Genomic DNA, 26669 nt, shown 5'->3' with positions numbered 1-26669 from the left:
CAGCAGCTACTCTTCCTGGGGTCCATTAACTACTGAACAGGCAGCAGCTACTCTTCATGGGGTCCATTAACTACTGCACATGCAGCAGCTACTCTTCCTGGGGTCCATTAACTACTGAACATACAGCAGCTACTCTTCCTGGGGTCCATTAACTACTGAACATACAGCAGCTACTCTTCCTGGGGTCCATTAACTACTGAACATACAGCAGCTACTCTTCCTGGGGTCCATTAACTACTGAACATACAGCAGCTACTCTTCCTGGGGTCCATTAACTACTGAACATACAGCAGCTACTCTTCCTGAGGTCCATTAACTACTGAACATACAGCAGCTACTCTTCCTGGGGTCCATTAACTACTGAAGATGCAGCAGCTACTCTTCCTGGGGTTCATTAGCTACTGAACAGGCAGCAGCTACTCTTCCTGGGGTCCATTAACTACTGAATATGCAGCAGCTACTCTTCCTGGGGTTCATTAGCTACTGAACATACAGCAGCTACTCTTCCTGGGGTCCATTAACTACTGAAGATGCAGCAGCTACTCTTCCTGGGGTCCATTAACTACTGAATATGCAGCAGCTACTCTTCCTGGGGTCCATTAACTACTGAACATACAGCAGCTACTCTTCCTGGGGTCCATTAACTACTGAAGATGCAGCAGCTACTCTTCCTGGGGTTCATTAGCTACTGAACAGGCAGCAGCTACTCTTCCTGGGGTCCATTAACTACTGAATATGCAGCAGCTACTCTTCCTGGGGTTCATTAGCTACTGAACATACAGCAGCTACTCTTCCTGGGGTCCATTAACTACTGAATATGCAGCAGCTACTCTTCCTGGGGTCCATTAACTACTGTACATGCAGCAGCTACTCTTCCTGGGGTTCATTAACTACTGAATATACAGCAGCTACTCTTCCTGGGGTCCATTAACTACGGAACATGCAGCAGCTACTCTTCCTGGGGTCCATTAACTACTGAATATGCAGCAGCTACTCTTCCTGGGGTTCATTAACTACTGAACAGGCAGCAGCTACTCTTCCTGGGGTTCATTAACTACTGAACAGGCAGCAGCTACTCTTCCTGGGGTTCATTAACTACTGAATATGCAGCAGCTACTCTTCCTGGGGTTCATTAACTACAGCAGCTACTCTTCCTGAGGTCCATTAACTACTGAATATGCAGCAGCTACTCTTCCTGGGGTTCATTAACTACTGAACATACAGCAGCTACTCTTCCTGGGGTTTATTAACTACTGAACATGCAGCAGCTACTCTTCCTGGGGTCCATTAACTACTGAACAGGCAGCAGCTACTCTTCATGGGGTCCATTAACTACTGCACATGCAGCAGCTACTCTTCCTGGGGTCCATTAACTACTGAACATACAGCAGCTACTCTTCCTGGGGTCCATTAACTACTGAACATACAGCAGCTACTCTTCCTGGGGTCCATTAACTACTGAACATACAGCAGCTACTCTTCCTGGGGTCCATTAACTACTGAACATACAGCAGCTACTCTTCCTGGGGTCCATTAACTACTGAACATACAGCAGCTACTCTTCCTGAGGTCCATTAACTACTGAACATACAGCAGCTACTCTTCCTGGGGTCCATTAACTACTGAAGATGCAGCAGCTACTCTTCCTGGGGTTCATTAGCTACTGAACAGGCAGCAGCTACTCTTCCTGGGGTCCATTAACTACTGAATATGCAGCAGCTACTCTTCCTGGGGTTCATTAGCTACTGAACATACAGCAGCTACTCTTCCTGGGGTCCATTAACTACTGAAGATGCAGCAGCTACTCTTCCTGGGGTCCATTAACTACTGAATATGCAGCAGCTACTCTTCCTGGGGTCCATTAACTACTGAACATACAGCAGCTACTCTTCCTGGGGTCCATTAACTACTGAAGATGCAGCAGCTACTCTTCCTGGGGTTCATTAACTACTGAACAGGCAGCAGCTACTCTTCCTGGGGTTCATTAACTACTGAACAGGCAGCAGCTACTCTTCCTGGGGTCCATTAACTACAGCAGCTACTCTTCCTGGGGTCCATTAACTACAGCAGCTACTCTTCCTGGGGTCCATTAACTACGGAACATGCAGCAGCTACTCTTCCTGGGGTCCATTAACTACTGAATATACAGCAGCTACTCTTCCTGGGGTCCATTAACTACAGCAGCTACTCTTCCTGGGGTCCATTAACTACGGAACATGCAGCAGCTACTCTTCCTGGGGTCCATTAACTACAGCAGCTACTCTTCCTGGGGTCCATTAACTACAGCAGCTACTCTTCCTGGGGTTCATTAACTACTGAACATACAGCAGCTACTCTTCCTGGGGTCCATTAACTACTGAATATACAGCAGCTACTCTTCCTGGGGTTCATTAACTACTGAATATGCAGCAGCTACTCTTCCTGGGGTCCATTAACTACTGAATATGCAGCAGCTACTCTTCCTGGGGTCCATTAACTACTGAATATGCAGCAGCTACTCTTCCTGGGGTCCACATAAAAATACATGACAAAGTACAGAACAGTAATAGACAACACCACAAAATATTACATTAAATTCAAAATAAGAGTTATAAATTACAAAAACACCAAGAGACAACGAAAAAATACTATGTACACACTATTCATATATACATATTCATATACACAGTGTACAAAACATTAGGAACACCTTCCTAATATTCAGTTGCACCCCCTTTTGCCCTCAGAATACCCTCAATTCGCCGGGGCATTGAACTACAAGGTGTTGAAAGCGTTCCACAGGGATGCTGGCCCATGTTGACTCCAATGCTTCCCACAGTTGTGTCAAGTCGGCTGGATGTCCTTTTGGGTGGTGGACCATTCTTGATACACACAGGAAACTGTTGAGTGTGAAAAACCCAGCAACGTTGTAGTTCTTGAAACAAACCGGTGCGTCTGGCACCTACTACCAATACCCCGTTCAAAGGCACAAATATTTTGTCTTGTCCATTCACCCTAAAGAGGAGAGGCGCTGTGGTAAAATATGTTTTTATATCCATTTATTAAAGCTAAACCTGCTTTTTGCCTGAGGAACCTCTGGTAGCAGAGCATTCCACCATGACATGACTCTATAGATAACTGAGTAACTTCTGGTAGCAGAGCATTCCACCATGACTCTATAGATAACTGAGTAACTTCTGGTAGCAGAGCATTCCACCATGACTCTATAGATAACTGAGTAACTTCTGGTAGCAGAGCATTCCACCATGACTCTATAGATAACTGAGTAACTTCTGGTAGCAGAGCATTCCACCATGACTCTATAGATAACTGAGTAACTTCTGGTAGCAGAGCATTCCACCATGACATGACTCTATAGATAACTGAGTAACTTCTGGTAGCAGAGCATTCCACCATGACTCTATAGATAACTGAGTAACTTCTGGTAGCAGAGCATTCCACCATGACTCTATAGATAACTGAGTAACTTCTGGTAGCAGAGCATTCCACCATGACTCTATAGATAACTGAGTAACTTCTGGTAGCAGAGCATTCCACCATGACTCTATAGATAACTGAGTAACTTCTCATACATTTTCAACACACATATTATTTCTCCTCAAACATGAGACTATCATGCATGTTGTTGATGTTCGTTCTGTGTGTGCAGTTAAGGGGCATTAAGGCCAAGGAATGCTGCTCTGTTTTGAGCCAGCTGCAGCTTCGCTTTAGGTCTTTCTTTACTGCACCTGACCATAAATCAAGATGGGACAAGACCACAGCCTGAACAACTACAACAGTTTCTATTTTTTTTTATAAAACAGACCCCTCCCCATCTTCACAATAACTTTGTCAATATGACTTGACCATGGTATCTGACCATCCAATGTTACTCCTAGGAGTTTCAACTTGTTCAATAGTCACACCCTTTGTACACAATTCCAGTTGAGGTTTACGTCTAAGATAATGTTTTGAACCAAATACAATGCCTTTGGTTTTAGATGTATTTAAGACCAGTTTTACGTTAATGACCTTTCCTGCCACTGACTGTAACGCATCAGCATACATAGTCATTGAAGCTTCTTGTAAGACAAGTGGCAAATCATTTGTTTAAAAAAATGAAGAGTAACGGCCAATGGCAACTGCCCTGCGGGATACCGCACTGTACATATCTGATGCAAGAGAAGCTTCCATTGAAGTATACTCCGTTCTATTGGATAAGTAACTCTCCAACCATGTGATGTAAAGCCATAATAAGTGAGTTTTTTCAATAAAAAACGATGATCAATAACATCATAGGCTAAATTGAAATCTAACAATGTGAAGCCCTGTGGCCTCTATTAGGAAAGGAGGGATGATTATTATGTGATCGCTCGCACAACAGAGTTACGTCTGCCTAGAGAGTTTCAGAGCATGGTGTAATGGAGGGGTGTGCTAGCAGATTCGGCCAATCAAGTGAAAGAAAATCTCAGCAGCGACACAGACGGCTCCGTCGTGGGCCTGTCTGTCCAGGGTTAAGTAGTGACCTCAATGGCTCCGTCGTGGGCCTGTCTGTCCAGGGTTAAGTAGTGTACCTCAATGGCTCCGTTGTGGGCCTGTCTGTCCAGAGTTAAGTAGTGACCTCAATGGCTCCGTCGTGGGCCTGTCTATCCAGGGTTAAGTAGTGACCTCAATGGCTCCGTCGTGGGCCTGTCTGTCCAGGGTTAAGTAGTGTACCTCAATGGCTCCGTTGTGGGCCTGTCTATCCAGGGTTAAGTAGTGTACCTCAATGGCTCCGTTGTGGGCCTGTCTGTCCAGAGTTAAGTAGTGACCTCAATGGCTCCGTCGTGGGCCTGTCTATCCAGGGTTAAGTAGTGACCTCAATGGCTCCGTCGTGGGCCTGTCTATCCAGGGTTAAGTAGTGACCTCAATGGCTCCGTCGTGGGCCTGTCTATCCAGGGTTAAGTAGTGACCTCAATGGCTCCGTCGTGGGCCTGTCTATCCAGGGATAAGTAGTGTACCTCAATGGCTCCGCCGTGGGCCTGTCTATCCAGGGATAAGTAGTGTACCTCAATGGCTCCGTCGTGGGCCTGTCTATCCAGGGATAAGTAGTGTACCTCAATGGCTCCGTCGTGGGCCTGTCTGTCCAGGGATAAGTAGTGACCTCAATGGCTCCGTCGTGGGCCTGTCTGTCCAGGGATAAGTAGTGACCTCAATGGCTCCGTCGTGGGCCTGTCTGTCCAGGGATAAGTAGTGACCTCAATGGCTCCGTCGTGGGCCTGTCTGTCCAGGGTTAAGTAGTGTACCTCAATGGCTCCGTCGTGGGCCTGTCTGTCCAGGGTTAAGTAGTGACCTCAATGGCTCCGTCATGGGCCTGTCTGTCCAGGGATAAGTAGTGACCTCAATGGCTCCGTCGTGGGCCTGTCTGTCCAGGGTTAAGTAGTGTACCTCAATGGCTCCGTCGTGGGCCTGTCTGTCCAGGGTTAAGTAGTGACCTCAATGGCTCCGTCATGGGCCTGTCTATCCAGGGTTAAGTAGTGACCTCAATGGCTCCGTCGTGGGCCTGTCTATCCAGGGTTAAGTAGTGTACCTCAATGGCTCCGTCGTGGGCCTGTCTGTCCAGGGTTAAGTAGTGACCTCAATGGCTCCGTCATGGGCCTGTCTGTCCAGGGTTAAGTAGTGTACCTCAATGGCTCCGTCGTGGGCCTGTCTGTCCAGGGTTAAGTAGTGTACCTCAATGGCTCCGTCGTGGGCCTGTCTGTCCAGGGTTAAGTAGTGACCTCAATGGCTCCGTCATGGGCCTGTCTGTCCAGGGTTAAGTAGTGTACCTCAATGGCTCCGTCGTGGGCCTGTCTGTCCAGGGTTAAGTAGTGACCTCAATGGCTCCGTCATGGGCCTGTCTGTCCAGGGTTAAGTAGTGTACCTCAATGGCTCCGTCGTGGGCCTGTCTGTCCAGGGTTAAGTAGTGACCTCAATGGCTCCGTCGTGGGCCTGTCTGTCCAGGGTTAAGTAGTGACCTCAATGGCTCCGTCGTGGGCCTGTCTGTCCAGGGATAAGTAGCGAGCTGCCGCTGAGCGCTTGAAAGGTACAAATGTAGAAGCGGATATCTGCGGCTGAACTACAACCTTTACCACGTTCAAATGTCAAGCAGCATCTCACAAAACAATATGAACGATAGAGCATATCCTCAACATAACGTAAGTAACTATACGGAACCAACATGTCCTGCATGTATTTATCATCCATTTGGGACTGCACAATGGGCATGTATATAAAGTAGACCTCATTTTCACCAGTTTGATCTCTGAGGCGCATTTGCTTGATGAGCTTAAGGCACCTTGGAGCCGGGCCAGCCCTGTGAAGCATAATGGCATTGGTTGTTTGTACTCAGGCCTGTAATGACATGACATCATGCTTGGATTGTTTTCTCACCCTTTAAGCAGCATCAGGAGGAACAAGGGATAACCAGGCATTGCTGTGATCACAGTAGTGTCTGGAAGAAAACCACCAAGCCATTTGAAGCTTTTTTTGTGATTACGTGCTGGATAAAATAAAAACCAAAGCTCCATCCCTGAGTGGTTAAGCTTAAGTTCTTTGTGTGAAATTCATGTTTTCCCCATCTTCTCATGCTGGCTTTATTCTATGACTGTTACTTTACCCAGAATGCTAGGCCCTCCAGGTTCCTTGTGGAGGGCAATAAAAATGAAACCACAACCATTCCCTCACAAACCCAGGGAGGGGGGGGGGGGGGGGGTTGTGTGGGCCTTGGGGCCAGAAAGAACCCACAGTAAAGTACTCCTTAACATCATGAGGGTCGGCCATTAAAAAAAAAGAGCTGTAAAACTGGGTGAAGTGGTAGCCCTGCTCACAGTCAAATGACAAACAGAACATTTTGAATAAAACGAGGTGTAGAGAGAGAGAAAAAGGGAACATACTGAAACCTTCACTAGACTTCTATATGTTTCTAACACGTGTGCTTGGACCACTAAACGAGTTCATCACTTCCATTTTTCCACACCCACGCAATAGCTGTGAAGGTTGTCTGTGGGCTTATGAGGCCTCGGGACATAGCAGGAACCTGCTCAGCAGATATTTGACAGACCACAGCACGAGCGTTTGAAAGATGGGTGAAATGAATATGGCAATCAGGCAAATGATGTAACTGTTTGAAAATATAACTGTACTCCGTCTTAATCAGAACTGAATTAATAAGGCTTACAGGAAAGACCTGATGTTAGTTTTGAGACGAGCAGTATATAAGTTGGATACTATAAGTGATTGCTTCATTATTTGTTTTTTTACACACTTTAGTTTCTATGCTTGTCAGGTAACTGAAAAGAAAACCGCAGCTTGTGTGTTTTTGTGCTAAATGCACTGCAGCAGAGAACAAAAAAAAAGCATAGAGAACTTATTCACACTGCACATTGAGGAACTGGTGGGAAAGAAGAAAGTAATATCTTTGCACATCAGATATGCATTTCTGGGAACCTCCATCGAATCAGACTCACCCAGGACCAGTAACACTACTGGTCAGACCAGAACAGAAGGCAAAGATGCCTGTAAAATACAGTCTTCCAAGGCCCCCGATGGGTTGCTAGACATTAGACAATGTGATACCATAGGCTTATAAAAGTCACTGGCTGTGGAGGGGAAAAACACACACCATGAGAACTTGGAACATCTCCATGGCAACAGTCACCTGTTAAAGCCCCGGACATCATATGGGGAAAAAGGAGGGTGTTTGAAGGGAAGGGAGACAACAGTTTTCACTGACCAATACCGGTGGGTGAAGATGGGGAAATCTATCCTTAAGGGGAAATCTAACAGCCACTCTTTCCTGTCCATCTTCCATCTTTATTTGGTCCATAATACTACAGTACCAAACAGTATGACTAAAAGTCATGGTAGAAATAGTTGTAGTTACTCAGCTCCGTGGTCCTGGAATTATCTCCTGAACATTAAAAAATTTGATGATCTAGTTTCGTTGGTGGCGTTTAAACACTTGATCGATGTGTGTATATATATATATAATAGAAGAGTAATTGTTTTTTTAGTCAAGACTTGTTTTTTAATGTAATATGTAATTGTTGTACTGTACGTGTGTTTTATAGTTTTGTTTAATGTTGTGTATGTAAGTTGTTGTCACGTTCCTGACCTGTTTTCTGTTATTTTTGTATGTGTTTAGTTGGTCAGGGCGTGAGTTGGGGTGGGCATTCTATGTTTTGTGTTTGTATGTTTAGGTCAGGTGTAATTAGCCTTATATGGTTCTCAATCAGGGACAGGTGTTTGACGTTTCCTCTGATTGAGAACCATATAAAGGTAGGCTGTTCACACTGTTTGTTTGTGGGTGATTGTCTTCCATGTCTGTGTATGTTGCACCATATGGGACTGTTTCGGTTTGTTCGTTTGTTGTAGTCTGTACCTGTTCGTGCGTTCTTCGTGTTATATGTAAGTTCTCATAGTTCAGGTCGGTCTACGTTCGTTTGTTATTTTGTAGTTTGTTGAAGTGTTTTCGTTTTTCGTCTTTTCTTTAATAAACTTCATTATGTCAAATTATCACGCTGCGCTTTGGTCCAATCCCTACTCCTCCTCTTCTTCCGAAGAGGAGGAGGACGACCGTTACAGTTGTTTTGTCTGAAACGTTGTTCCCCCGTGCTGCTATTGGACCAGGTCTCTCTTGAAAAAGTGATGTTATCTCAATGAGAAAAAAACATGAAATAAAAATAAATACTTGCAGCATTTAAAACACCACTAATACTATGCAATCCATTCAGTTTACTTATAGTGATGGTACATTTGCTCCGTTGCATTACAAGATACGGGCAGAAATATGGCACGACCAGCAATAGAACCCAGGAAGGGGAAATGATCCACTTCCAGCGTTTATCTTCCATGTATTGTTACGGTCTGTTGTTGCATTATTAATTATGTTGCAATGTTAAATTATTCCTGGTTCGATTTTTTTTTGTCACTTTACTGCCAGCAATGGGACTTCAGAGTCACACTGTCCATTTCAAGAAAATATATATTCAAATTAGCATCGTAACAGTGCCTGCAGGTGCAGTATTTCAATACCAACACCGGTAGCTACATTATGCTAGTGGCATTGTAACAATTTACAACCCAAACATATTTCAGTTTACTTGGGATATGTCAGAGAACCCAGTCAGTAGACGAGTAGCAACAGTATGCTCGTAGACAGGAAGTTCTCACCCATCAGTCATATCCTTAGTAGTTGGACAGACACTCAAGAGTTTGCATTGGGACATGTGTTAACAGCAGGAAAGGGGGGGGGGGGGGCAACCTGTTACCGATGTGGACCTTTCTCTACTGTCACCAAATTCTGATTTGTTAGTATTTATGGACCAGATTTGAGAATTCTTCAAGCTTCATGTCCAAATAATCTTAAAGTAACTTCAGTGAGCTACACAATCAACTGAAGAAACTGTGGTGACAGAACTTTAGGATAATTTGGACATGAAACTCGAAGAATTGTAATACGAGAACCATTCACAGGTGCCGGGTAAACAAAACACTGCTTACAGTGTAAGGAAACCAAAACTAATTTTGTTATTTGGGTGAACTATCCCTTTAAAAGGATAGAATTTAGCAATGAAGCCCTTGACCTACTTCCCCAGAGACAGATGAAATTGTGGATACCATGTCCCCCCCCCCCCCTAACATGCTAGCTGAACACTCAGGTCACTGTGCCAAACACTTGTTAGCATTGGCTAGCGAAACTACCTATAACTTCCTTCATACTGAACGCAGAAACATAGAAATCTGACTCTGGGGAAGTGGATACAATCTCAAACTATCCCTTTAAGAAGGTGGCTATTACCGGAGGGGACCACAACATAGTTGAATTCATTAAGCACCAGATGGATGAAACGAGGGACTTTCGTAAAACGTCAAATAAAACACAGTCACAGCTTGCCCTTTTTAATAGCCGGGCATCGGCACACATTTCAGCAAATAAACACCCGTTTAAAAATAAATGCTGGGACACAGCTCTGGTACATACACCCGTGATGCCTGCCCCTCAGATCCCGTTTAGTGTTAAGTCATCTATACTGGAAGCTGTATGCCCACGTAGCATTACCACTCGCTGATGACCAACACTTTAAGTCGACACGAGAGAACATTATTTCACAGAAAATAATAATGTTTCATGAGTTTTGTTTTGAGTGACAAAAAGTAGCTAACTAATGTCAGCTAACACCACTTATCACGTCTTGAGCAGCCCTAAGTGGAGCCGTTGCTGAGGACAACATGCAGAGGGGCAGCGCAAGGAGCAGGGGACAGAGACAAGCAGCTAACTAACGGAGGTAGCTAGCTACTGTATTTCTGAGTTTGGGTTCGGGCAGAGCCTTAACTTTGTGGGCATGGGTAGGGCTTACATGTAATGCTCGTGCAGGACTTTAGATTGAATGTATTATCGGTCGCGTGTCAGAGAGATAATTTTTTTTTTTTAAAGCTGTGTGCATTAAGGAAATAGACACGTTTCTTAAGAGCTGGTTCTTGAAAATGGCGCCGGAGGAGATGGCTGACGTTTTACGGTCCCCTAACCAATTCTGCGGGGGTTTTTTGCATTATTTTGTACATAATGTTAATGTCACCGTCTCTTATGACCAAAAATAGTTTCTAGATATCAGGACAGCGATTACTCACCTCATACTGGAATATTTTTTTTTTTAACGAGTCGGACACCCAACAAGACCCTCATCCCCGTCATTAGCAGGACAAAGAGACGGAGATATCTGGAACGTAGGTCGCGGTGTCTTGTAAGAATCCGACGGCGAGTGGTAATCTGCCTTTACCATCGGTCCTATTAGCCAACGTACAATCATTGGATAGATTGGATAGAACAGACGAACTACGATCACGTACAGCTGAAGTCGGAAGTTTACACACACTTAGGTTGGAGTCATTAAAACTCGTTTTCAACCACTCCACACATTTCTTGTTAACAAATTATAGTTTTGGCAAGTCGGTTAGGACTTTCTACTTTGTGCATGACACAAGCAATTTTCCCAACAATTGTTTACAGATTATTTCACTGTATCACAATTCCAGTGGGTCAGAAGTTTACATACACTAAGATGACTGTGCCTTTAAACTGCTTGGAAAATTCCAGAAAATTATGTCATGGCTTTAGAAGCTTCTGATAGGCTAATTGACATCATTTGAGTCAACTGGAGGTGTACCTCTGGATGTATTAAAATTCCTACCTTCAAACTCAGTGCCTCTTTGCTTGACATCATGGGAAAATCAAAAGAAAATCAGCCAAGACCTCAGAAAAAAATTCTAGACCACCACAAGTCTGGTTCATCCTTGGGAGCAATTTCCAAATGCCTGAAGGTACCACGTTCATCTGTACAAACAATAGTACGCAAGTATAAACACCATGGGACAGTGCAGCCGTTATACCGCTCAGGAAGGAGACTCGTTCTGTCTCCTAGAGATGAACGCACTTTGGTGCTAAAAGTGCAAATCAATCCCAGAACAACAGCAAAGGACCTTGCTGGAGGAAACCGGTACCAAAGTATCTATATCCACCGTAAAACGACTTCTATATCGACCTAACCTGAAAGGCCACTCAGCAAGGAAGAAGCCACTGCTCCAAATCCACCATAAAAAAGCCAGACTACGGTTTGCAACTGCACATGGGGACAAAGATCATACTTTTTGGAGAAATGTCCTCTGGTCTGATGAAACAAAAACAGAATTGTTTGGCCATAATGACCATCATTATGTTTGGAGGAAAAAGGGGGAGGCTTGCAAGCCGAAGAACACCATCCCAACCGTGAAGCACGGGGGTGGCAGCATCATGTTGTGGGGATGCTTTGCTGCAAGAGGGACTGGTGCACTTCACAAAATAGATGGCATCATGAGGGTGAAAAAGTATGTAGATATATTGAAGCAACATCTCAAGACATCAGTCAGGAAGATAAAGCTTGGTCACAAATGGGTCTTCCAAATGTACAATGACCCCAAGCATACTTTCAAAGTCGTGGCAAAATGGCTTAAGGACAACCAAGTCAAGGTATTGTGGTGGCAATCACAATGCCCTGACCTCAATCCTATAGAACATTTGTGGGCAGAACTAAAAAAGTGTGTGCGAGCAAGAAGGCCTACAAACCTGACTCAGTTACACTAGTGCTGTCAGGAGGAATGGGCCAAAATTCACCCAGCGTATTGTGGGAAGCTTGTGGAAGGCTACCCAAAACATTTGACCCAATTTAAACAATTTAAAAGAAGATGCATACAAAGCTCTCCCTCGCCCTCCATTTGGCAAATCTGACCATAATTCTATCCTCCTGATTCCTGCTTACAAGCAAAAACTAAAGCAGGAAGTACAAGTGACTCAGTCAATAAAAAAGTAGTCAGATAAGGCAGGTGCTAAGCTACAGGACTGTTTTGCTATCACAGAGTGGAATATGTTCCGGGATTCTTCTGATGGCATTGAGGAGTACACAACATCAGTCACTGGCTTCATCAATAAGTGCATCGATGAGTCTGTAATACCAACATGTTTCAAGCAGACCACCATAGTCCCCGTGCCCAAGAACACGAAGGTAACTGCTTAAGTGACTACTGATCCGTAGCACACACGTCTGTAGCCATGAAGTGCTTTGAAAGGCTGGTCATGGCTCACATCAACACCATTACCCCAGAAACCCTAGACCCACTCTAATTTGCATACCACTCCAATAGATCCACAGATGATGCAATTTCTAAAAGTTCTACAGCTGCACCGTCGAGAACATCCTGACTGGTTGCATCACTGCCTGGTATGGCAACTGCTCGGCCTGCGACTGCAAGGCATACGAGTGCGTACGGCCCAGTACATTACTGGGGCTAAGCTTCCTACCATCCAGGACTATACCTGGCGGTGCCAGAAGACGGCCCTAAAACTTGTAAAAGACTACAGCCACCTGGAGTCATAGACTGTTCTCTCCGCTATCGCACAGCAAGCGGTACCAGAGTGCCAAGTCTAGGTTCAAAAGACTCCTGAACAGCTAATTAAATGGCTACCCAGACTATTTGCATTGTCCACCCCCCTTTACGCTGCTGCTACTCTCTGTTATTATCTATGCATAGTCACTTTATTAATTCTACCTACATGTACATATTACCTCAATTACCTCGACTAATTGGTGGCCCCAGACATTTACTCTGTACCGGTACACCTTGTATATAGCCTCCACATTGACTCTGTACCAGTACCTCCTGTATATTGCCTCCACATTGACTCTGTACCAGTACCTCCTGTATATAGCCTCCACATTGACTCTGTACCAGTACCTCCTGTATATTGCCTCCACATTGACTCTGTACCAGTACCTCCTGTATATAGCCTCCACATTGACTCTGTACCAGTACCTCCTGTATATAGCCTCCACATTGACTCTGTACCAGTACCTCCTGTATATAGCCTCCACATTGACTCTGTACCAGTACCTCCTGTATATAGCCTCCACATTGACTCTGTACCAGTACCTCCTGTATATAGCCTCCACATTGACTCTGTACCAGTACCTCCTGTATATAGCCTCGCTACTGTTATTTTACTGCTGCTCTTTAATTACTTGTTACTTTTAACTTGTCTATTTTTTCGACAAATAAAATTTGATTTCTGTTCACTGATTGAAGCAAATAAACGCCCAGGCTATTAATTGAAGTTTTATGGGTACTTGGATTTGTCCAATAAGTCGTTTTAATTTTCCATTGCAAAACAAATACCATTGCTGTTGAACACTGTTGCTTTGACCTTTGCTACATAGGAGAGGCTGGCACCACATCCATCAGCTGCCGTTTACTGTGTTAAGTCATCGAAACTAGACTCTGTGCGCCCGTGTAGCATTACCATGAGGTGGAAAAGGTTATGAAATATATTGGGATAGAGGATCTATTGCTATTTTAAAACACTGATAGATATCGGGCTATTTATGAGGTGTATTTGCCTGTGGTTTAAACCATTTTAGGAGGTGTATTTGCCTGTGGTTTAAACCAGTTTAGGAGGTGTATTTGCCTGTGGTTTAAACCAGTTTAGGAGGTGTATTTGCCTGTGGTTTAAACCAGTTTAGGAGGTTTATTTGCCTGTGGTTTAAACCAGTTTAGGAGGTGTATTTGCCTGTGGTTTAAACCAGTTTAGGAGGTGTATTTGCCTGTGGTTTAAACCAGTTTAGGAGGTGTATTTGCCTGTGGTTTAAACCAGTTTAGGAGGTGTATTTGCCTGTGGTTTAAACCAGTTTAGGAGGTGTATTTGCCTGTGGTTTAAACCAGTTTAGGAGGTGTATTTGCCTGTGGTTTAAACCAGTTTAGGAGGTGTATTTGCCTGTGGTTTAACCTGTTGGGGATGGGGGCGCTGTTTAGACTACTTATGCTAATGTGGCTAATTTTTTAAACGGCTTCCCACAAAATCCTTGATCGTACAATATGCATATTATTATTATTATTGGATAGAAAACAGTCTATAGTTTCTATAGGAGTTGAAATTTTGTCTCTAAGTGGAACAGAGCCCATTCTACAGCAATTTCCCTGACATGGAGTCAGATTTGAGAAATGTTGGCCACTCTTCTGAAGTCATTTAAAAGGGCACTGTCGTTGCTATGACTATACGGACACTTCTTACGTCTTCCCCTGGATGCCTTTACGTGATGACGATTCCAACGGGGTCGATTGCACGTTCACAGGCCCTACAAATGAAAAAACCCTGAAGCTAGTCATTCTTTGGGAGCTGCGTCATGAGCAAAGTGGACACCGGCGCGCACCTGTTCCAAGCGTTAGTTTAGCCTGTTATATTTCTCCGGTCATCTTTTCACTCGTTATAGGAGTTAAAAACATCATAAGGTAGTTAATTTAAAGCGTTTTATAGCAATTTATATCCGTTTAGTGCGATTTTGGGACATTTATTTTTGCAACGATGTGAAAAGTTGGGCACGCTTTTCAGTTCATCCCGAACGCAGTTGACTTTTCCACATGGCAAGAGGACAGCTTTCCACCAAAAGACGATTTCTCCCAAGAAAGGATCCTTTGCCCAAGATACTGATGGAAGAACAGCTCAAGGTAGGACATTTTTATTATGATAAATCGTGTTTCTGTCGAAACATTTTAGTGGCTTAGGACGCCATGTTTTTTGACGTAGCTTCGCTTGGCGCAAACTGTATTGAAAAGTAAGGATAAATTAAAAAATGTAATAACGCAATTGTATTAAGAATTAAATTGTCTATCAATCCCTGTCCACCCTATATTTTTTAGTCACGTTTATGAGTATTTATGTATAAGAGTAGATCACTGTCTAAGTGGCGCAAGGACATTTTCTGACCAGCTGAGCTAAATTTCACATTGTCTAACCATGATTTTGGTGGCTAAATATAAACATTTTCGATCAAACTCTATATGGATTGTGTAATATGATGTTACAGGAGTGTCATCTGAAGAATTCTGAGAAGGTTAGTGAAAAGATTAATATATTTTTGGCGATGTTGACGTTATCGCCCACTTTGGCTAGAATCAATGCTGGGCTGCTATGTGCTATGTGCTATGCTAATATAACGATTTATTGTGTTTTCGCTGTAAGACACTTAGAAAATCTGAAATATTGTCTGTATTCACAGGATCTGTGTCTTTCGATTCGTGTATGCTGTGTATTTTTACGAAATGTTTGATGATTAGTAGTTAGGTAAACACGTTGCTCATTGTAATTATTCTAGTCCATTTGTGATGGTGGGTGCAATTGTAAACTATGCCATATACCTGAAATATGCACTTTTTTCTAACAAAACCTATCCCATACCATAAATATGTTATCAGACTGTCATCTAATGAGTTTTTTTGTTGGTTAGGGGCTATAAATATCTTAGTTTAGCCGAATTGGTGATGGCTACTGGTGTTGGTGGACAAATAAAAGATGGTGGATTATGCTAATGTGTTTTTAGGTAATAGATGTACATCTTTACATATTGTGTCTTCCCTGTAAAACATTTTAAAAATCGGAAATGTTGACTGGATTCACAAGATCTGTGTCTTTCATTAGCTGTATTGGACTTTAATGTGTGAAAGTTAAATATTTAAAAAAAATATTTTTTTTGAATTTCGCGGCACTGGTTTTTCAGTGGGGGGGGGGGGGGGGGGTGCCGCTAGCGCCACGCTGATCCTAGACAGGTTAAACCAGTTTAGGGTGTGTATTTGCCTGTGGTTTAAACCAGTTTAGGAGGTGTATTTGCCTGTGGTTTAAACCAGTTTAGGAGGTGTATTTGCCTGTGTTTAAACCAGTTTAGGAGGTGTATTTGCCTATGGTTTAAACCAGTTTAGGAGGTGTATTTGCCTGTGGTTTAAACCAGTTTAGGAGGTGTATTTGCCTGTGGTTTAAACCAGTTTAGGAGGTGTATTTGCCTGTGGTTTAAACCAGTTTAGGAGGTGTATTTGCCTGTGGTTTAAACCAGTTTAGGAGGTGTATTTGCCTGTGGTTTAAACCAGTTTAGGGTGTGTATTTGCCTGTGGTTTAAACCAGTTTAGGAGGTGTATTTGCAGTCTGGTAAGCATCAAAGTGTTCTCCATATTTTTGAAAAGGTCAAGCTACCTTCTGAACCTGACTTTCCTCTCCCAGAATCTCACTAGCGTCTTTTGCAGAGGCACCATGGAATCAGTAGTGAAAGGTGTAAACAGTAGTGAACTACTTTACTGTAAGCTCTCCTCAACAATGCAGTAATACTAAGTCGAAAAATAAATACACACAAGAAATAAGTACACATTGTATTTATTTTATTCCCATGTGTACTCTTTATTGTGTGTTTTATTTTTATGACTTAGTATTACTGTATTAGTATTACTGCATTGAGGAGAGCTTGCAAGTAAGTATTTCACCGTACTGTTTTCAAACGTTGTATCCTGTGCACGTGATCAATAAGCTTCGATTTGTAGACGTAATTGAACTAGGTTTAGCGTATTGAAATATCTTTACAGTCTTAAAACGTGAGATGGATTGGGGGTCGTATGCACTTTGAAGTAACGCTAAGGAAATCAGTCTGGCTCCTTAGAAGAGGCACCTGTTTCCGAACTCACAACTGTGACAGTCAACCTTCCCCTTTGGATTTCCTTTTTGTCTTGAGATCACAAATCACTTTTCCACTGGAAAGATTCTTTAAAACAAACGGAAAGAGTTGCATGGACCCAGCTATATGCAGATCAAGACAACTAACCAACCAACGTCAATCTGGTCCTGTGAATTTGTTTTATACATTTGCACACAAAATAATCCCAAAACCTGTTTTTGCTTTGTCATTATGGGGTATTGTCTGTTGATTGATCGATTACATTTTTTAAAACACCCTCATCAATTTTAGAATAAGGCTGTAACGTAACATGTGGAAAAAGTCAAGGGGTCTGAAAACTTTCCGAATACACTGTAAAGTGCAAGTTAAGACGGCGAGCACTTCAGCTGACAGTTCCTGCCAACTCTACACAAACACATGACTCCCCCTGTCAAATCTAGGTGAGCAAGAGCGCGAGAGTGCATGATAGAGAGAGAATGATATCGAGAGTGAGAGAGCATGATATAGTGTGAGAGAGCGTGTGAGAGAGCGTGAGAGAGAGCGTGAGAGAGAGCGTGAGAGAGAGCGTGAGAGAGAGCGTGAGAGAGAGCGAGCGAGAGCGAGAGCGAGAGAGAGAGAGAGAGTGGTTGACCAGGGTGCCAGCTAGTAGCCTAAATTGTCAACCTTAAACAGCTGATACAGGCCAGTCAAAGTGTTAAATCGACGTTTGGATAATCATTCAAATTATCCACAGCATGGAACATCTGGCTCTGTTCACATTTATGGCCTTCTCTTCTTTGAAATGCATTGCATCCATATCAGTATGTTCTGTAAGGAGCTAGAGGACTTCTTTCCAGTTGAAATAGCCCTAAGCTTACTTTCCAAAACACCATATAAAAATTAATCTCTTGAGCCAAATGCATGTGGTATTAATGACTGGATTTGCACATTAAAACAAATACTGGTTCCCCACAGCTTGGTCCAAAGAAAGGCACTTTCTTCCACTGTTGCATTAGGGGAAAATAAGATTATTTTGGAAGTGGTGGTTGAATTAGTTAACTTGTTTCATAGATGGGACATTTTTCAACGCCCAGTTGCATGTAATTTCAACACTATCCCAATCCATCTACTGTATGTCTGACTGACAACATACCCTCCACTTTCAATATTAAACATGTCACAGTAAAGGAGAAATGTCCTGGAATTCCCTTGTTGGCCTACTGCAGCTCTCATTACGAAGCAAGCTCTGGCATATTTTGACTTTTAAATGGAAAGCAGAAAACTTTAACAACATGGTCAGTGTGCTTCGCATCAAGGGTTCACTTTCCAGGGTCAGGAAGTAGAGGTCACAGGGGAACAACGGTGACCTCCAGCTGGTCCCACACATCTGGTAGTGTCCTCACCATATACCCGGTGGGAGATGGGAGAAAACCCAGGGTAACCTATCCAGTAACTGGGGGTGGGGTGGGGGGGGGGGGGGGGGGATTCAGCTTTATTGACGTTTGAATGTTCTGCTCCTGTGGCTTGGACTCTGGTAGTGGAGGTGGAACATTGGGTTGACCTACCTTGTTTGTTTTTTTTTACAAGGATCATGGTGAGGTCCCAAGGTCACACGTGGAGGTATTTGTAATCTCTATTCATAAAGCTTTACAGGGCACCAATGAAACAAGAAGCTCATCCACGCCATGTCTCTCCACTCTGTGTGTCGGGCCAAAGGGCGGGGCCGCCGTCCAGCTTGCTAAACTGCGTCAAATACTGGCACGGTTCTTTGCCGTTTTTTTTAGAGAGTAATTATTATGTTCTCCCCATAGCTGACAGGAACTGTGTTTGATGACAAACCACTTCCTCAAATGCTCGTGTGGATTAACAAAGAGAGCCAAGGGACAGCTGTGTCATATCACATTCAAAGTAGAGGGGTTCGATATTTATTTCGTTAACACTTGAAAAATGTTTAGATTCTCACACCATAAGTGACCTAGTCTGGAGCAGTCCGCTGTTAACTACTTAAACTTCTGTAAGCAATTCATATACAGCCACAGCAGACAGGCTAGCTGATGACTGAGACGACTGCCTGCCTGCTAAGAATATACAAATCATTCCTCTGAAAAATTGCCATTTGATTTATGCAAAGATTGTAGAATCTTACACATTAAAGCGCTGCCAATAGAACAGACTAAAATGAAATAAACCTATAACGTGTACTATAATGAAGTGCACAACAGCCAACAGCCGTCAACACATGGCCAGAGCAACAGAGTGCGAAATAGTGAGTCACATTCCTTTGTTCCAAGTAACATCCTGGGACAGAAAGGCGGGAAACACAGAAACATCCTGGGACAGAAAGGGGAGAAAAACACAGTAACATCCTGGGACAGAAAGGGGGAAAACACAGTAACATCCTGGGACGGAAAGGGGGAAAACACAGTAACATCCTGGGACAGAAAGGGGGAAAACACAGTAACATCCTGGGACAGAAAGGGGGGAGGAAACACAGTAACATCCTGGGACAGAAAGGGGGGAGGAAACACAGTAACATCCTGGGACAGAAAGGGGGAAAACACAGTAACATCCTGGGACAGAAAGGGGGAAAACACAGAAACATCCTGGGACAGAAAGGGGGAAAACACAGTAACATCCTGGGACAGAAAGGTAAAAAAAAACACACAGGGAGAGAATGCTGATTAGACACTAGGGTGCAGAAGTAGGAACTAACCCAAAATGACGTGGGGATGAGGTAAGTGTTTTCTCTGATCAAAAGGTTGCTATGTGAGGGTCACATTGTAAAAGCGACAGCATGAGCGACTCAGCTCTTTTAAGACATTTGTCTGGTTGAACGGGTAAACAGACATCCTCCCTTTGCTTTCGTTGGCCTAACGGCTCTCAGACAGGTGAGAGACGCCATGGTAATTTAACAACGATTTTCAACATGTAAACTCTACCCTGTGGAAGATCAGGGGTCAAAGTTTAAAACTGGAGGAAAAAGAAAGCATTCCTGCTAGCCGTTCCATTAATCTTCTGCCTTATACAGATGTTTTCGTCATCATCCACACGGCGGTGTAAGACGATTCTAAAAAGAAGCTAACAAACACTTCACTGAACTAGTAGTCCCAGGTGACCCGGCAGACACACTGGCTGAATTCCCAGGTGACCCGGCAGACACACACTGACTGGATTCCCAGGTGACCCGGCAGACACACACTGGCTGGATTCCCAGGTGACCCGGCAGACACACACTGACTGAATTCCCAGGTGACCCGGCAGACACACACTGACTGGATTCCCAGGTGACCCGGCAGACACACACTGGCTGGATTCCCAGGTGACCCGGCAGACACACTGACTGGATTCCCAGGTGACCCGGCAGACACACTGACTGGATTCCCAGGTGACCCGGCAGACACACTGGCTGAATTCTCAGGTGACCCGGCAGACACACTGACTGGATTCCCAGGTGACCCGGCAGACACACACTGACTGGATTCCCAGGTGACCCGGCAGACACACACTGACTGGATTCCCAGGTGACCCGGCAGACACACACTGGCTGAATTCCCAGGTGACCCGGCAGACACACACTGGCTGAATTCCCAGGTGACCCGGCAGACACACTGACTGGATTCCCAGGTGACCCGGCAGACACACACTGGCTGAATTCCCATGTGACCCGGCAGACACACACTGGCTGAATTCCCATGTGACCCGGCAGACACACACTGACTGGATTCCCAGGTGACCCGGCAGACACACACTGACTGGATTCCCAGGTGACCCGGCAGACACACTGGCTGGATTCCCAGGTGACCCGGCAGACACACACTGACTGGATTCCCAGGTGACCCGGCAGACACACTGGCTGGATTCCCAGGTGACCCGGCAGACACACTGGCTGGATTCCCAGGTGACCCGGCAGACACACTGGCTGGATTCCCAGGTGACCCGGCAGACACACTGGCTGGATTCCCAGGTGACCCGGCAGACACACACTGACTGGATTCCCATGTGACCCGGCAGACACACTGACTGAATTCCAAAAAGGAAAAAAAAGTGGAACGGTCCCCCTGACCTAGTAAATTACCCCCCCCCCCCCCCCCCCTTCTTCCCAGTGGTGTTCTCACAACAATAAACAATCCTTCTGTATGGCTACTGTTCCACAGTCCCCATTGGCCTAGACAGGCATAAAGAAACCAGGCTCTGAACGAATACCGCTTCGGTTAAGCTGCGCTTTTATGACATACATTAAGGATGCAGCCAGTTAGATATTTCTAACAAATTTCTGGATTTACTGTAAGTCAGTCCTTCATCTCTTGTTTTACAACCGGGCGTTGTAATAACACACCGCATATGCTCCAAGTATGATTTCCAAACCTTCACAGACTGAAGTAGCAATCAAACATTTAGCGCCAGAGTGATGTAATCTCTCAGAAATAGTTTCATAAAAATGTGGTGGGCACCAAAACAAGAGGCCTTTTTATTTATTTTTTCCCCCCATACTGATCCAATTGTCTGCTCAAGTGTAAAAAAAAATCTTGAGTCACTTGGAAGTGACTGTCAGTGAGTGTTGTACGGACATGTGGCGCAAGCAAACTTCTGGGATGTGTCGGAATAGTTTACCTCAGATTTTACAGCAGCTTGGTCCAAACTCATCCTGGGGGAAAACACGTACGTTTATCCAGGCCCATTATGTTGATGAACAGCATCCCTGAGGTTTGTAGAATGTCTTTCACAGGATTTACACCTCTCAATCTGAAATCTCTCTGGCTTTTTCACAGGATTTACACCTCTCAATCTGAAATCTCTCTGGCTTTTTCACAGGATTTACACCTCTCAATCTGAAATCTCTCTGGCTTTTTCACAGGATTTACACCTCTCAATCTGAAATCTCTCTGGCTTTTTCACAGGATTTACACCTCTCAATCTGAAATCTCTGGCTTTTCACAGGATTTACACCTCTCAATCTAAAATCTCTCTGGCTTTTCTTCCCTGTTCAGTGCGTGAGGCAGATTACTGCTGCTAAACACCTATCACATTGACAAACAAGAGGCCCGTGAAAAGTTGCCACAACGGCTGACAACTCAGAGGCTTTAGTCAAAAGGTATTGCCTTCCCAAAAGTCATCCAAATAATTGACAATGACATAATAGCTTTACTTAAGCAAATAAAGCGTGACGGTCCATTGTTGGCCAATTCTAATAAGAGGAAAGCCTGCTATGGCTGGCTGGTCCGTCCTGCATGGCTGGCTGGCTGGCTGGTCCGTCCTGCATGGCTGGCTGGCTGGCTGGTCCGTCCTGCATGGCTGGCTGGCTGGTCCGTTCTGCATGGCTGGCTGGCTGGTCCATTCTGCATGGATGTGACTTCAAAAGGTGTAGCTCCAGTAGGTCTGTGCAATGCTGCCTTTCAGTGGAAGATCACCCCCCCCCCCCCCACACTCTTGTTCTTCTTCAAAAGGACCGGTCTCTTTTCAGCCCAAAGGTTACAGCATTGTTAGCCCTCATGAATCATCAAGGCAAAGCAGTTTGGGAGCAAACAGACCACACACACACTCAGCCAGCTGGGAACATTTTCATTAAGGTCTGAGTGACGTCAATTGAGAAACCTGAATTCAAATGAGAAACCTGACGTCAAATGAGACGTACTGGTAACAAACAAGTCACTTTGGATTTGATCACTGTAGTTTGATTGGGTCAGTGATTTGGTGAAGATACAGAGACAAGTGGGTTGAAACATTCCACAGCGGTCAGGCATTACCGAATGCTGGAATTGGGTAGGGTTGGCACAATAATTGTATAATCATGTTACCGACGATTTTTGATGACAAAAATAAAATAAACATTTTAATTAAAACGTTTTTATCAACTTCAAATGCATGTCAACAAACGTTACCCAAAAGCAGCAAAGTAAAAGTAATCCTGGTTCACATCTAACAGCCGATATAAGGAGAGATGAGGGAGAAAAAAAGTCAGTTTTAGAATTTTGTGTTGCGGAACGAACATCTGACAATACGGGAAGGCCGGGCATTCAAAAAGATGACGTGCGGTTGAGTCCGCTTCCGCAGTAACACGGACTCTTTACAACGTAATGAAACTTTGTTACTCCTTGTTTCAGCAAGGTGTTGTAGTAAACAAGTCTGGTTGTCTAGGAAACATCCCTCCCTCCTTCCCTGCAGCAGCAGCAGCACATGCAGTCAGGAGCGGAGGAGAGGAGAAAACGTACATTTCTTTCTAATTATTTTTTTTTTGCTATTCGAACGATTATAACGGTGACCGTGGTCATTTTACTGACAAATTCCATGACAGTCACAACGGCGAACTTGGCATCTGTATTATGGGCTTAAGTCCATGAAACTGGTAATACCTGAAACTGGTGCCACCTTCTCTCATAGTGTCACACTGATAAAGGACCATCCTTTTTCTTAAATAACCAGTGCCCTTCTCATCCAGTGTCCCAGGACTGGTGGGGACAGGTGGGAGGGGGTCAATATCCTTTACCCCCACTAGCTAGCAATGTTCCAGGACTGATGGGAGGGGGTCGCTACTCTCTACCCCCACTAGCTAGCAGTGTTCCAGGACTGGCGGGAGCTGGTAGGAGGGTGTCGCTACTCTCTACCCCCACTAGCAAACAGTGTTCCAGGACTGGTGGGGGCTGGTGGGAGGGGGTTGCTACCCCCACTAGCTAGCAGTGTTCCAGGACTGGTGGGAGGGGGTTGCTACCCCCACTAGCTAGCAGTGTTCCAGGACTGGTGGGAGGGGGTCACAACCCTCTACCCCCACTAGCAAGCAGTGTTCCAGGACTGTTGGGGGCTGGTGGGAGGGGGTTGCTACCCTCTACCCCCACTAGCAAGCAGTGTTCCAGGACTGTTGGGGGCTGGTGGGAGGGGGTTGCTACCCTCTACCCCCACTAGCTAGCAGTGTTCCAGGACTGGTGGGGGCTGGTGGGAGGGGGTTGCTACCCGCTACCCCCACTAGCTAGCAGTGTTCCAGGACTGGTGGGGGCTGGTGGGAGGGGGTTGCTACCCGCTACCCACACTAGCTAGCAGTGTTCCAGGACTGGTGGGAAGGGGTCGCTACCCTCTACCAGCTTAACTCATCTGTAGCTCCCTATCAATCATCCTCGCTGTCAGGCAGCAGTCTACACGGATGAATAGAGAGATGACGGAGGCCTGAGTGTGTCAGCACAAGCTGGGGCTTGCCTTCAGCACTGAAGTATGGGGAGGGATTGGGATAGAGTGAGTCAGACTCATCAAGCCCATTCGTAAATATAATATATTACTGCCATCATCGTGGACCGTTATCAATACTACCATTACTATTGCTTTGTTTAATAGAGACCATTATAAAGAGGCTAATGCCTTAGGTTTTCTGTCGTCACACAGCTGGGCGAAGTGAGGATATTCTTTACTTTGCAGCACAGCAGCATAGACCTCTCTACCCTATAGAGGGAATTGAATAGGCAGCCCTTCCTGGCTAAGTCTAAACTGTTAGACCATGCATCAGCAGAGATGTGCTCTTGGTGAAGGACTCCCACAATCTCGGTTCTACTTTTCCACAAGACTGTTTTATTTACCATAGTCAGGCTTAAAACCATCAATTAAGGGTTTAGAGTAACATGCAACTATAATTTGGAGACTTCAGAAGTCAATGGCTTTGAGAGAATCAAAGTTAGATTCATGAGTGGTAGCGATAGCACTGAGGAACTAGGAAAATAACATCAAATACAAAGCAATCCTTGCTGAACAGCATCCTTGTACCTAAGTGGTCAAGTTCACTTCAATTTTCCAGCCAAAACTACATGCTACTTACTCCATTAGTCAACATCGACTGGCACCACTAGAATAGCTAGGCATGCCCTGTTTAAACCAGTCAACAGCTAGGCATGTCCCCATTTAAACCAGTCAATAGCTAGGCATGCCCCCATTTAAACCAGTCAATAGCTAGGCATGCCCCCATTTAAACCAGTCAATAGCTAGGCATGTCCCCATTTAAACCAGTCAATAGCTAGGCATGTCCCCATTTAAACCAGTCAATAGCTAGGCATGCCCCCATTTAAACCAGTCAATAGCTAGGCATGCCCCCATTTAAACCGGTCAATAGCTAGGCATGCCCCATTTAAACCAGTCAACAGCTAGGCATGCCCCATTTAAACCAGTCAATAGCTAGGCATGCCCCGTTTAAACCGGTCAATAGCTAGGCATGTCCCGTTTAAACCGGTCAATAGCTAGGCATGCCACCATTTAAACCAGCCAATAGCTAGGCATGCCCCCATTTAAACCAGTCAATAGCTAGGCATGCCCCCATTTAAACCAGTCAATAGCTAGGCATGCCCCATTTAAACCGGTCAATAGCTAGGTATGCCCCCATTTAAACCGGTCAATAGCTAGGCATGCCCACATTTAAACCAGTCAATAGCTAGGCATGCCCCATTTAAACCAGTCAATAGCTAGGCATGCCCCATTTAAACCGGTCAATAGCTAGGTATGCCCCCATTTAAACCGGTCAATAGCTAGGCATGCCCACATTTAAACCAGTCAATAGCTAGGCATGCCCCATTTAAACCAGTCAATAGCTAGGCATGCCCCCATTTAAACCAGTCAATAGCTAGGCATGTCCCCATTTAAACCAGTCAATAGCTAGACATGTCCCCCTTTAAACCAGTCAATAGCTAGACATGTCCCCCTTTAAACCAGTCAATAGCTAGGCATGCCCCATTTAAACCAGTCAATAGCTAGGTATGCCCCCATTTAAACCAGTCAATAGCTAGGCATGCCCCGTTTAAACCAGTCAATAGCTAGGCATGCCCCCATTTAAACCAGTCAATAGCTAGGCATGCCCCGTTTAAACCGGTCAATAGCTAGGCATGCCCCCATTTAAACCAGTCAATAGCTAGGCATGCCCCGTTTAAACCAGTCAATAGCTAGGCATGCCCCATTTAAACCAGTCAATAGCTAGGCATGCCCCGTTTAAACCAGTCAATAGCTAGGCATGCCCCCATTTAAACCAGTCAATAGCTAGGCATTCCTTTTCCTTCATCTTGTTCTATTGATGCCATGCACCTGCAAATAAGATTGCTCAGATGTGCGAGTGCCTTTTTGTATTTCAATAGCTAGGCATGCCCCATTTAAACCGGTCAAAACAAAATGAGGGATGGTTCATCTCAAGTACTGTTCAGCAGAGTGGACTTATGGGATAGAATATCTTATAAAAAAAAATAAAAAACGCAAAGTGTCAGGTACAGATGTGTCCATAGAGACGACGACACCACCACCTGGCACGGTGACAGGTTAAGTGGTGACAAGTCCATTTGCTGATGCCTCATGGCTTTGACAGTAGTGATAAAGCACTAAGATGTTGTGGATTCTGGAAGAAAAAAAACCTGTACATTTCCATTATTTTATTCAATTGTTTTACCAGAAATATTGAATTTCTATTATATAAGTAGATGTAACGATAGATAATCCAGCCATCTGGTAAAATGTGCAACATACGGGATAAAGAAAATAATTAGGGAAGGATCACGACGTGTTAAACGGGTGAAATTAATGTCACACTCTCCCCCTTCCCTTAAGAACAGGCTTGAGCTCAACACACACTGAAGCCTATGGCCTCAGTCTGCAACAGTTGCAGCTGGTGGCTGTGACTGGCTGACTCCCCAAGCAGCCGTGATTTGAGGGGGGGGGGGG

The 26669-nt window shown here is 44.6% G+C and overlaps 1 protein-coding gene across 5 annotated transcripts in view; it reads right to left on the bottom strand.

Moving 5' to 3' along the window:
- The window catches only part of LOC129819054 (ras-specific guanine nucleotide-releasing factor RalGPS1-like), a 273360-nt gene that overhangs the window by 95326 nt on the left and 151365 nt on the right, over positions 1–26669 (bottom strand). The gene's annotated exons all lie outside the window — the stretch shown is intronic.

Source organism: Salvelinus fontinalis, chromosome 21 (assembly GCF_029448725.1).
Source record: "Salvelinus fontinalis isolate EN_2023a chromosome 21, ASM2944872v1, whole genome shotgun sequence".
Lineage (NCBI taxonomy): Eukaryota > Metazoa > Chordata > Actinopteri > Salmoniformes > Salmonidae > Salvelinus > Salvelinus fontinalis.
The sequence above is the reverse complement of the archived record's forward strand: the minus strand, read 5'-3'. Positions and strand labels throughout refer to the sequence as shown.